The sequence below is a fragment of the Penaeus vannamei genome, chromosome 10, assembly GCF_042767895.1.
Source record: "Penaeus vannamei isolate JL-2024 chromosome 10, ASM4276789v1, whole genome shotgun sequence".
Classification (NCBI taxonomy): domain Eukaryota; kingdom Metazoa; phylum Arthropoda; class Malacostraca; order Decapoda; family Penaeidae; genus Penaeus; species Penaeus vannamei.
The window spans coordinates 40,411,514-40,424,013 of NC_091558.1; the positions used below are offsets into that span (position 1 = coordinate 40,411,514).

At 49.5% G+C, this 12,500-nt stretch overlaps 1 protein-coding gene across 1 annotated transcript in view; it reads left to right on the forward strand.

Moving 5' to 3' along the window:
* LOC113807858 (uncharacterized) overlaps window positions 1-12,500 on the forward strand; it is a 51,817-nt gene that overhangs the window by 31,281 nt on the left and 8,036 nt on the right. The window contains exon 2 of the mRNA XM_070126682.1: window positions 3,450-3,542. The gene's annotated coding sequence lies outside the window, so the exon portion shown is untranslated. The remainder of the gene's footprint in view (window positions 1-3,449; window positions 3,543-12,500) is intronic.

Below are 12,500 nucleotides of genomic sequence, written 5' to 3' on the forward strand. Positions count from 1 at the left end.
AACCCAAGAACGGGGTGAGGCCGTATTCAGGCAGCCTAAAATCCGAGTTTTAGGCACTGTGGCTTTTAATCGTTTTTTAGCCTTCATAATGAGGCCTGGATGGGAAATTACGGGAACGGGCCTACGGGACGGGAATTTAGGCCAGAGTACACCACGACTAACTGTAGTTTGGAGAAATGGGTTTTATTTGTTGACGAGCTTCTGTAATGAGAAGGTAAGTCTCGCTATGGTGCAGCGATGAAGACGGCAACTCGTGAAGGAGCTTTTTGCCCTCTCGCCCTCTCCGCGCCCCCTCCCCCCCCCCCTCCTCACTCCCGCCGCAAGAGAAACGAGGAAGTTGTAAGAACGTCATACATTCTTTCATCTCTTTTTTGTTCTCCTTTTTGGGGGGGGACGAGGATGCGCCAAGACGTGTCATGGCGAGAGAATGGCCGAGGAGCAATTGCAGGCTTATTTAGAGTAGAATGAAGCATGTCGCAGGTATTGTAACAGCGTGCAGCGAGGGAGGCGGGCGACGACAGCCATTTGGGAGTCGAGAACAATCAAGCAGTCACTCACCGCTGGCTCGGTTCCCTTCCCCTTCACCGCCCGCTCTCGGCGAGGCCTAAAACCTCCCCATCGATGTCATGGCAAGACTGTGCTTACATATACCGACAGTATCGCTTGCTATCGCCATGTCTATCATTTCGAGCATATTCTGTATCGCGAGAACGCCGGATAAAGCCTAATAAAGAGCGTAGTCGGCGTAGGTGAGCGTCTTTTGTTTGGCGCGCAGGGAGGAGTTGGACCTCCGCCGGATCCAGCTAATTGCGGCGTCGTTGCCAGAGGTCATGTGACTCGTATTAGTGACATCACTACGGAGCGCTGCGGAAGGGAGGCGGTTCTGGCGTATGGGTGACTGGATGAAACTGGCCCTTCGGAAGACAGCTTTGCATGCTAAGCGAACGACATCTTCGTTGTAAGGCGAAGGTGAATCAGACGGGGAAGTATTCCGACGAATCGCGGGCGGAAGTGGTCGGAGAAATAGCGGCCCATAATGCAATTACCTCTAGGCTTTCTACGCGGCGAAATGGGATCACGAAAGCCATGGCGAGCCTGACGGGGCCGAGGCTGCGCGCCTTTGCTCTGCTGGCCCTGCGCCGGGATTGCAGCTGTGCGCACTCTTGTAGGCTTATCAACACACCAATACATTCTAAGGAAAAGAAAAAAAGAAAAAAAATATAGATAGGTCGATAAAGATTACAGGCATGAATATAGATATACACACGCATATACATATACGTATATGCATATGCTTATGCATTTATATACAATCTATTTTGTTGAAACCTAATATTTAAAAAAAATCGAACACATAATCAGAAGACCATGTTGTTTGTTTCTTCCATGATGAAAAAAAATATTCGACCTTGCGTTAATAAAGCTCGAGGAAGCAGAGAGAAAAGTCACTCGTTTGTATTCAGTTATCGATCAGGTTCCAGCCTCGGCTTCCTCCTGGGTGCGGGGCCTTCGTCTCTCGGACTGAATTCAAGAAGTGAGCCTTTTTATCCCCGTGTCTTTCTTCCTCGGTCGTGACGTCAGAATCACTCCTTGGATAATAAGTCTTTTCTCTTCCTTTGGCGTTGGCTTAGATTTGGGGTTTTCGCCGGGAGATGACAGCTGATGAGGGTGAAGATTTGTGATTAAAGACAGAAGTGGTTTTTATAAATGGCGAAGAAGTATAGGAATGATTTTTGGAACGATTTGATAACAATCCTCTGGATCAAAAAACAAATCCGACTTAGTGAGAAGAAAATCACTTTCATCACAAACAACAAGACGAAATACATAACTTTCTCCCTCGTATCCTCGCCTCCGAACAGAATCGCACTTTTAATATTTGTTCAAGTACTTCCGGATGCCCCGAGTGTGGCCGCGCTGATGCTGCAGGCTGTTAACTGAACCTCTCGAGTAATTGCGGGTTAAGCCCTGTTGAGCCCCGGGTTCAGGAGCTACGTGAGCTGGAAACCGATGAGCTCGTCTGCTTGAGTGAGCTCTGCCTGTCCCTCGACCCTCGCTTCGCTTTCCAGGGCCACTCTCACCGCCCTCCTTCCGCGCTCTCTTCGTCGCTCTCTTTGTCACTGTCTGTCTGTCTGTCTGTTTGTCTATTTGTCTGACTGTCTCTGTTTATTTATCTGTTTATCTGCCTTTCTGTCTGTCTCTCTCTCTCTCTCTCTCTCTCTCTCTCTCTCTCTCTCTCTCTCTCTCTCTCTCTCTCTCTCTCTCTCTCTCTCTCTCTCTCTCTCTCACTCTCTCTCTCTCTCTCTCTCTCTCTCCCTCTCTCTCTCTCTCTCTCTCTCTCCCTGTGTATGTGTGTGTGTGTGTGTGTGTGTGTGTGTGTGTGTGTGTGTGTGTGTGTGTGTGTGTGTGTGTGTGTGTGTGTGTGTGTGTGTGTGTGTGTGTGTGAGGTTTCATATCCTTCTCGCCCTGTAAACCGACACGTTAATGGTGATATTGTGCAAAGCTTCCCCTCTTTACCTTTCAACACGCATTTATTCCTCATTAACAGGTAGCTCCCAATACTTACATTCAGCCATAAAGACTTAATCGCCTCGTCAGAACACGCAACTGTCTCCTTTCCTCTCTTGCGCTGCCTGTCGTTAGTCGGTGTCAGGAGAAATGGCATTCACCCTTCGAACAAAGCTTTGGAATAAGCAGAGTCCATTTCTCTCTCTCTCTCGCTCTCGCTCTCTCGTTCTCTCTCTCTCGTTTCGCTTTACTTACAGGTGTCATCCGAGCCAATTTCTCTCTCTCTCTCTCTCTCTCTCTCTCTCTCTCTCTCTCTCTCTCTCTCTCTCTCTCTCTCTCTCTCTCTCTCTCTCTCTCTCTTTGTTTCGCTTTCTTTACAGGCATCAGGAGCAACATCGTTTAGGCAGCTTTATACACCACGATCACAGGCATATTACTCGTGTCGACGCCCAGCTTAACCCTCTAGAGCTTACGTGTTGTCGAAATCGCTAACATGTTTTGTGCGTGTGAAGAGTTTCTTTTTGTACATCTACATTCTTACCCTGTTGCTAGGAGGAACGGCATTCAACGGCATTCATTTTGTGTCATTTCGGTGCATGGATATGGCTGGTGTAAATACCATATGGTTGGTGTAAATACCATAATTTTGTGTTTATTTCACATTTCATTCGTTTCCTCGTTGTCTTGAACCTTCATTTCGTATTTTGAGTTTGCTGTGTTGTGAGTATATCTTTCGTGTATACTCTGCTTCTTATTAATAACACACGTATAAACTATTTTATAAACGCATGGATTTAAACAGAACCTTTGATATGACCGCTCATTTTCTCGATCCCACCAACACCTCATGATTCATCTAACTCGATTATTCTGGCGAAGCATGTAATCAGCATGCAGCGCTATCAGATGAGGCCCTCGCTGACTCTCGATTTCTCTTGCAGTCCCGCCCTCAAGATGGACCTCGAGACTTGAGAGACTTGGAATTATCGAGTGTTACGCCCCGTCCCCCCGGTCTTCGTAGCGTTCCTCTGCAGGTGAGAACTTATCAGGTGCCTTTGTGAAAAATGTTGCTTCTTCATGCTGCTTCTTTTCGGGGTGGTTCTTGGGCTCCCTGGGTAATGAGGGGCGGTCGGTCTCCGCCTCGGTGAACGTGAGCGAAAGCAAGTTCACTGGTATAATTGATGCTTGGTATTTAGTCATGCGTCTCTCCTCGGTGTTCCTCGATCTGCTCCTCCCCCTCGCCCCTCCCCCCCACCCACCCCCGGCCTGCTACTCCACCTCCCCCTTGACCTTGAGCTCATCTGGGGGGGGAGGGAGGGGCAGGTGTCCACAAACCCACCCGACTGGTTGCTCGGCTCTCCCGGTACTTGGCACTCACTCAAGTCCCGAGGCTCCCGGGGCGAAGGCGGGGGGAGAGGAGGGGAGGGGGGAAGGGGGGGGCTAATCAGGTATGTCAGAAGGAATGAAAGATTCCAGCCCAGGGCGCGCCAGCTACACCGGCCGAGGCGTACGTCCTACACCAACCGACGCCATTTCAGACGACGAAATCACCGCACCGAGAATCTATAATAAAAGGAAGAGAAAATCTTGCGATCCTCCAAGGGCGTGGATGCTGTGGGCGAGTAGATGGTCCACTCCGGACGACTCTCCGTTCCCAGGAGCAAATATTCGTGTCCGCGCGGCTCTTCCCAGAATCCACATCGTTAAAGCAACAACGCCAGCGAGACTAAGCAGCCATGACTGATGAGCGCAGTCCTGGCAACAGTGGGCTGCTTGACAAAGCCCGGACTTTAATGGGTATTAATTCTCAATTCTGTTGAATGGGACGATCAGTCAGGAGGCGCCGTGAGGATGATGGCCGTCCGCGGAAGAGCAATTGCAGAGCTCGATTGCATAATCAGATACTCGGCAGAAAGGGGCAATTTGCACCGAGGCGAAAGGCCTCCGGCTTTGCTCTCCGGGAGAGGAGCGGCTGACCCCCACGCGCGGGAGCCTGACGCAGGCCGGGGAACCGCGCCGCTAATGACGGAGCTGCGTCGCCGGGGAAGGAGCGAGGGAGGTGAACGCTCTCGCGGTGGCGCCGCCGCTGCGCCCTCTCCAGGTGGCGGGAGGCGGCGCCCGGGCGGCGGGCTGCTCTGGCGGCGGCTTTTGGGGCAAGTGGAAAGCCAACGCCGAGTCGATTGCCGAGCTAAATGCGCAGATTTCTATACTTTTTTTATACGTTTTTTAGGATGAAATCTATGTTTATAATTTTATATGTGATGATTCTGATAAGATTATTTGCATAACGATGAATGTAATATAACATCAATGATAGTTATAATCTTATATTTACCAGTAATGATTATGCTCATCAAGATGATGGTGATGACCACAATAGTCACCAATACTTTTCTGTTAGTTCTCCTACTAATCACAAGTACTACTAATTGCAGCGGTGTTAATGATAGTAATTACAACGCAAACAATACTTCTGAAGACGGTAGCAACGACGACGACCTGCGTACGCGAGGGGACAGCCGGTGGCGCGGCGGGGGGCGCTTGGCAACGGGTCCCCTTCCGCCCTCGCCCAGCCTGGATACAGCGGCCCTCCTTCAGATTGGTTTGGGATGCGTGTCGGACAAATTGCAACAGGGACAACGAAGGAAAAGAAAACACGAATATGCCTACAACGAACTACAACGAAGGGGAGAACAAGAAAACAGGAATATTGCTAAACGAAGGGAAGGAAAAGAAAACACGAATGTGCCGACAACGAAGGGAAGGGCAAGAAAATACACGAATATGTCTGCAACGAAGGGAAGAAGAAAACACACGAGTATGCTTACGACGAAGGGAAGAACAAGAAAACACGAATATGCCGACAACGAAGGGAAGAACAAGAAAACACGAATATGCTAAACGAAGGGAAGAACAAGAAAACACGAATATGCCTACAACGAAGGGAAGAAAATACGAATGTGCCTACAAAGAAGAGAAGAACAAGAAAATACGAATATGCTGACAACGAAGGGAAGAACAAGGAAACACGAATATGCCTACAACGAAGGGAAGAAAATACGAATGTGCCTACAAAGAAGAGAAGAACAAGAAAATACGAATATGCTGACAACGAAGGGAAGAACAAGGAAACACGAATATGCCTACAACGAAGGGAAACAGAAATATGCCGACAACGAAGGGAAGAACAAGAAAACACGAATGTGCCTACAGCGAAGGGAAGAACAAGAAAGCACGAATATGCCTATTCGTGTGTTTTCTTGTCCTTCCCTTCGTTGTTCTTGTTGCAATTAGTCTGTGAAAGGCGTTTACCCATGAGGGAGAGCAGGTCTTCCCCTTCGAATATTTTTAGTGTATTTGGTGTTTTTTTTTTCTGAAATGATGGAGGAGACTCCAAATTTACCGTCGATTGTGCAAGTCACGGTGGCGGCGACGTCTTCGCGGGCGCTCTCTCTCCCTCGGTGACTTTGAGGCGATATATAGCCGGCATCTCGGAATGGCGGTATCTGGCACGGTGCCTGCCAGCTTGCGCAACGCTGCAGGATGTTGCACAGGTTCCTCGCCCTCCCGTGTGTTGTGACGAGGATGCTGGGTTAGCATCATTATCCGCGACTCCAGGCCAGCATACACCCCCCCCCCTCCTCCTCCTCCGCCGCCGCCGCCCCCTTTGCCCCAACACAGCTTACTGACATTCGTGACCTCTGACCCCGCTCACCACACAGGTCAAGATCAGCCTGCCACGGCCGAGGCTTCCCATCCCCCTCGCTGAACAAAAGGCTGGCGTTCGGAAATGCCTCTTAGGAAGACAGGAAGCTGTTATCGTCATTATCATCATTATCATTACCATCATTATCTTCTTCCTCATCCCCATCCTCCTCCTCCTCCTCATCATCATCATCATAATAATATCTTCTCGAATCATCGTTTTTTATAATTCCTTTTATTCATTTTCACTGTCATTTTACTAAACTTCGCTGGTAATGCTAGCTGACACTATATCTCAGTGAACGCAGAACAAAATGGCTTCCTGGATAAAAAAAAAAATCCTTCAAAATATACAGCTGAAGAGTACTTGTAAACGTGTCACCCTTTTTTCAAGTGACGGACCTTGAGAATACTCTGAGTCGACCGCAGACTCTCTCTCTCTCTCAGCCCTAACTCATTCAGTTTAAGGGCCAACGCATTCCCTCTCATCCACTCTTCCTCATGACACGCCGGAGACACCCGTGATGAGGGCTCTAGTCCATGACAATCAAGGATGATGTGCCTGGTGTGTTGAGTGGAGTGACCTCATCGCGAAGACAGATTTAGTAGTACGTGAAAGCTTTTTTTTATGATTCTTTCCGTTTAAACTACCGGGTAGGATATGTTGTATTCTTGCTCTCTATGTGTTGTGTTTGCTTTTGTTCTTGCTCTGTGTGTAGTCTTTGCTTTTGTTCTTACTTTCTATGTGTTAGGATCTTTCATTCCAATTTTTCCTCGTCTTGGGTTTACTTTCTCGCCGCCCACACGCCCGAATGCATTCAAGGTCTATATAAGTACAGGTCTCGTCACTTCGGAGTTCTGCGCAGCTTTGGGTGATAAGGCCTATGACGTCACTAGGAGTAGACTGGGTGGGTTGGAGATGATAGAAAACGGTAGCAAATGAGCAAATACTTAAGTAATTTCAGATGCCGGCCAGTTGAAAGATCTGCATATCGCACAGATTTTACAGACGATGGTTACCAGCGATTGTTTGAATGCATCTGCCCGAGGAGAGCGTCCAGCCCCACCGACCTCGGTTCTCGTCCGGAGCCGTAACCCCCAATTCTTACGCTTCCAAGCCTCCTCCTCCTCCTCCTCCTCCTCTCCCCCGCTTTGTGATTTTGTCTCGCATTCGCCTGAATCGCGGAACGGCCCGAGATCGCTTTTCTCATTTCCCTGAGACCTCCCCTTGCCAGAATTGATCCTCTCTCACCATCATCATTTCCACTTGTTAGTGAGGACGTGATATCTCACAGTCATTACACGCAAGGGAGGGACGTAAGCAACAAGAACCCTTAACTGCTCGCTACGGAAGGGCTATTATGTGATGCTCACGCTCGACGATTCTTTCTGGCGGCTGCACCCTCGTCGGGCCAGAGAATGTTAATAACTACACCGTCGGCCCTGCGGGGGGCGGGGGAAGGGCGGGGGGCGGGGGAAGGACGGGGGGCGCGGTCGCGGCTTTGAGCGCTCGGGGGGCGAGAGCAGGTCGCGGCGCTGCAGATGCGGGACGCCCCAGTACCTTCATTAGGGCATTCTTGCGGGCATGTCTCTGCGTGCGTTTGTGCATGAAGGGCAGAGCGAGAGAGAGGGAGGGAGGGGGAAGGGAGAGGGAGGGAGGGGGAAGGGAGAGGGAGGGAGGGAGGAAAGAGAGAGGGAAGGGGGGTTGAGAGAGGAAGGGAGCGAGGGAGAGAGAGAGTGAGAGTGAGATTGAGTGTGTGTGTGAGAGAGAGTGAGTGAGTGTGTTTGAGAGAGAGAGGGGGGTGAGAGAAAGAGAGAGGGGGGTGAGAGAAAGAGAAAGAGAGAGGGTGAGTGAGAGAAAGAGAGAGAGAAGGGGGAGTGATAGAGAGAGGGGGGGTGATAGAGAGAGAGAGAAAGAGAAAGACACAGAGTGTGTGTGTGTGAGAGAGAGAGAGAAAGAGAGAGAGAGAGAGAGAGAGAGAGAGAGAGAGAAAGAGAAAGAGAAAGAAAGAAAGAACGAAGAGAGAAGAGAGAGGGATTTGAAAGGTAACACGGCATTCTGCAAAAGAAGGCGACAGTGATGCAATCAAAGACCAAACACAAATTGTTACTTATATCCTGGGAAACAATGATCTGGCGGAAAAAAAACTGAGAAATCAGATTCTGCTCAAATTGCAAAAAAGAACAAAAAACAATATATTTTTTACCTTGACCCTTGTCGCATTGGTGAGAAAGTTAGAGGCCACAGGAGTCTTAGTCGCAGAATCGCTAAGTCATTTTTGATCTTTGAGTGCTGACAGGGGCTGCTACAGAATTTGCCATTTACCATCAGCGCGACACTTTACATATAAAGAGCCTTGACCTTAAAGAAAATGTTGAAAATCGGTTATTAGTTGTTGAAAATTCATGTGTATGTACCAATAAATGCATTTATAACAGCAAAACTGGTATTTAAATACAGATCCATTGTTAGGACAGATACACATGAACAAAAATAAACAAACAATCATACACAGATTTACCCGCACTCACAATTATCCAAACATTTACTTACTCGCTCACACACTCACTCATTCACTCACTCACTCACTCACTCACTCACTCACTCACTCACTCTCTCTCTCTCTCTCTCTCTCTCTCTCTCTCTCTCTCTCTCTCTCCCTCCCTCCCTCCCTCCCTCCCTCCCTCCCTCCTCCCTCCCTCCCTCTCTCTCTCTCTCTCTCTCTCTCTCTCTCTCCCTCTCTCCCTCTCCCTCCCTCCCTCCCTCCCTCCCTCCCTCCCTCCCTCCCTCCCTCTCCCTCTCCCTCTCCCTCTCCCTCTACCTCTTTCTCTCTCTCTCTCTCTCTCTCTCTCTCTCTCTCTCTCTCTCTCTCTCTCTCTCTCTCTCTCTCTCTCTCTCTCTCACACACACACACACACACACACACACACACACACACACACACACACACACACACACACACACACACACACACACACGGTGACTCACTACTTGGTGACCTCAATGTTTCGAAGGAAGTAATCGTATTTCCCATATTAAGAAATCCTCTCTTGGTGGCGATAAGTAGTGTGAAATAACACTATCATCACCCGAAACACAATGTAAGTTTATATAAAGTACGTACGTAATCAGTACATATACATACATTGTCATATGGAACTGACGTAGCGTTTTCACGTGGATGTCGAAGCAGTCTGAGTAATAACACACATACACAGAAAGAGAAACACACACACTCACGCACTACACGCGCGCCCACACACACACACACATACAGAGAGAGAGATAGAGGAGGGGGCGGGGAAGAGAGAGAGAGAGAGAGAGAGAGAGAGAGAGAGAGAGAGAGAGAGAGAGAGAGAGAGAGAGAGAGAGAGAGAGAGAGAGAGAGAGAGAGAGAGAGGGAGGAGAGAGGACAGAGAAGAGAGAGAGAGAGACAGAGAGAGAGAGAGAGAGAGAGGACAGAGAAGAGAGAGAGAGAGAGAAAAAAGGAAGAGAGAGAGAGAAGAGCGAGATAAGAGAGAGAGAGAGAAGACCGAGAGAGAGTCCGAAAGATACTGTAGTGGCGGACGCCGTTTTCCCGAGGTGGGCGCAGCGGCGGCCGGGCATCGAGGGGGCCGCTGTTGGCAAGGTGGACGGGTCCGGCTGGCGTGGTGCCGACGCCGTTACTCAGGCTTCATCGGGACTCAAGGCTGGCTGGAAGGAGGGTGGATGGAAGGGAAGGGAGATAAGGAGGGGAAACGGAGGGGAAAAGGTGGATAGGATCGAGGAGGGGAAGGCCTAAGGTATCGGGGTGAGGGAAAAGTGAGGCGCGGCGGCTGAGAAAGGTAACTGGGTGAGCAGGAACTCGTATGTGCGTGTTTTTTTCCCCCTTCTAAGAGGCCAGTTACCAGAGGGAGTAAGAGGGAGGCAGGGAGAACGACGCAGAAGATAGAGTGAAAGAAGGTTATGGGACAGAAAAAGGAGGCTAAAAAGAGACATGGGAGACAATAGGAGGGATGGATAAATGAAAAGAGAGAGAGCAAGAGCGAGAGGAGGGGGTAGGAAGGCAAGGTGAATGAGCAAGTTCAGCTGCGAGTGACTGAGGCCGGAGCTCAAGTGTAAAGACAGCGCACATATTAGTTCAGTAAAATGAAAATATATAACTAAAAAAACAGTATTTTATTGAAAATCAGATTAGAAAACGATCAGACATCGAATGAAAATCAACCTCATGAAACAGGTATTGTTAGCATGTCTGTGTGTGTGTGCGCGTGTTGTGAGGTGACAGTTCCACCTCAGGAGTAGGCCGCCACCGCCGCCGCCTCGCTGACGCTCCCACGTTGATGTCTCCGCCTGACGCTCGCGGTGGGGTCACATACCGCCTGTCAGCCGCGGCGTCACCCGCCCTCCGACCGTGAAGTCAAAGCTAATGGAAACTTGGTTAGGAACAGAACCGCGCGGCGCCCCCTGCTGCTCCGTCTGCCGGAAGGGATGGGCATCGGCTGCGCGGCGTGTGCGTGGGCTGGGTCCCTTCGGCCTGAGCCACGTCTTCATTCGAACCCCAACCATCTTGCTTGTTCCCGAACGAGATGCTTCGTGACAAAGCAGTGCCTTGAGGTCTAGCACTCCGACCTTATGTTGACCTTGTTCCTCTTACAAACTCTTCATCTCTTATTTGCTCACTTTTGAGGAGTTTTACTTCGAGTTTGTCAGTGCAAGCAATGCCATACATTATTATTTCCCCGAGATCAGAAGACGCAGAAGTTATATTCACAAAGATTCCTACAGCAGCGAGGCTCTTGGAAATATGCTGGAGTGGCGTGTGACGAACGAACGGAGAGCTCCAAAGAAATGAGTGAAGCGCCTAACACTTACCTTGCCCCCATACTCGGCTATGATTTATTTGCACTTTAATTACCATATCCCCCATAAAAGTAACCTTGGGAAACAAACTACTCTCAGCTTCCTCTCTCGAAATTAACCCTTGCATAAACAGTCACGAAATCTGCTCACCTCCCGCGCTTATTGCTTCCTGGGCCTCGTCGGGTGCCTCGCTTCAGTGCCACGTCTACTTGCCTTAGTGCCAGGTCCAGCCTTGCCTCAGTACCAGGTCCCATCTTGCCTTAGTGCCACGTCCAGCCTTGCCTCAGTGCCACGTCCCGCCTTGCCTCAGTGCCAGGTCCAGCCTTGCCTCAGTACCAGGTCCCATCTTGCCTCAGTGCCACGTCCAGCCTTGCCTCAGTGCCAGGTCCCGCCTTGCCTCAGAGCCACGCCTCGCCTTGCCTCAACATCACATCCTGGCTTGCCTTAGTGCCACGTCCCGCCTTGCCTCAGTGCCCGTCGCTGCTGGGCGGCCGGCACTTGCTACCGGGTCGCGGGAGGAATGGCGCGCCGATTTCCACCTGCCTTACGACCGGAAATTAGGGTCACGCCTTGGTGCTTGGGGAGGGGGGAGGGAGGGTCCGACGGGGGACTAAATTAGTCTCCGGTGCTCGCTTTGTGTCCTCGGAACCGGGTTTACGAGAGGCCGCCTTTAACAACCAATTAAATACATTTCAAGACGAGAAATCTACTGCCGATGTCAAGATTTTATATGAAAAAAAAAAAAAAAAAAATATATATATATATATATATATATATATATATATATATATATATATATATATATATATATATATATATATAAAGGACTATCTACTATTTGTCAGCATATCCAGTCTGCCAAACGTATCCCCTCATGTATATGTGAATTGAGATTTTGTTAGTAAAGTGACCTTACCTTTTTTGTATCTTTACGCATATATAATTTGTCAGAGTACGAGTGCGGGTAAATACCAGGTGTGTTGCAGCCTGTTGCATGTGCGTTGCATTATGGGGAGAAAGAAATAACACTCGTTATGCCAAATTCAGTCCCTCTGTCTCGTCACGACCTTCGCTTTCCCAGAATTCGTAGCGCAACGAAATACTGGCTGGGGAAAGAGAGGCGATGGTGACGTCATACATAAGCTGTGATCTCTATTTCTCTCTCTTTGTCTGTCTGTCTGTCTGTCTGTCTCTCACTCTCTCTTTCTCTATCTATCTGTCTATCTATCCATCCGTCTGTCTATCTCTCTGTCTGACTCTCTCTCTCTCTCTCCCCCTCCCTCTCCCTCTCCATCCCTATCCCTATCCCTATCCCTATCCCTATCCCTACCCCCCCCCCCTCTCTCTCTCTCTCTCTCTCTCTCTCTCTCTCTCTCTCTCTCTCTCTCTCTCTCTCTCTCTCTCTCTCTCTCTCTCTCTCTCTCTCTCTCTCTCTCTCTCTCTC